This window comes from Brassica oleracea, chromosome C2, assembly GCF_000695525.1.
Source record: "Brassica oleracea var. oleracea cultivar TO1000 chromosome C2, BOL, whole genome shotgun sequence".
Lineage (NCBI taxonomy): Eukaryota > Viridiplantae > Streptophyta > Magnoliopsida > Brassicales > Brassicaceae > Brassica > Brassica oleracea.
In genome coordinates this window covers 52133753-52134417 of record NC_027749.1, presented here as the reverse complement: position 1 = coordinate 52134417, position 665 = coordinate 52133753, and positions in this window count along the sequence as shown.

The window sequence follows — 665 nt, the reverse complement described above, 5'->3', positions numbered from 1 at the left end:
CACTCAGCTTTGGAAGTTAATCACTGGAAACAAGCACTCTACCGGGGGTGACAAGAACTCACATATCCGGCAACCGTCTGTACGCTACCTCCATAGGATGCTCGTCCATGCATTCTACCCACGGAAGCAAGCTGGTAATGTCACCGAGGAAGACATGCGACTGCTCTGCCCGGCTATCCGCCCCTACGCCCCACCTGGAACGTTGCCCCTTCTAAGCAACGACATCTATGCTTCCTTCGGGATGGTCAGCTTCTTCGTGAATCGTCTCAAGCACTACAGAGACTGGGCATGGTACACAACTGATTTGCAACCTAAGGTTGGGATAGGCGGGATGATCACACCACTGCTCCAATTTCTGAATGTTCCCTTGGGAAAGGACGCAGCAGGGCCTAAGTTCATCGATGGCACTTACTTGAGGATTGCCACCTATTTCAGTGGGATGTATGGGAAGGACTACGTCTACCACTACTACTTGCAGGGCAAGCCGGTCGAAGTGGTTCTTCCAAACCAGAGACTGACGAGCTTAGAGAGACCTGGAGCTATCAGCTTCAACTTATCCCAAGAAGACTTTCTTGGAGAACACAGGTCTCTCGGTCCCATTGCTGCACCAAGGAAAAGGAGTCTTCCGACGAGACACGACTTCACAGAACCTCCTAAGGAAGAAT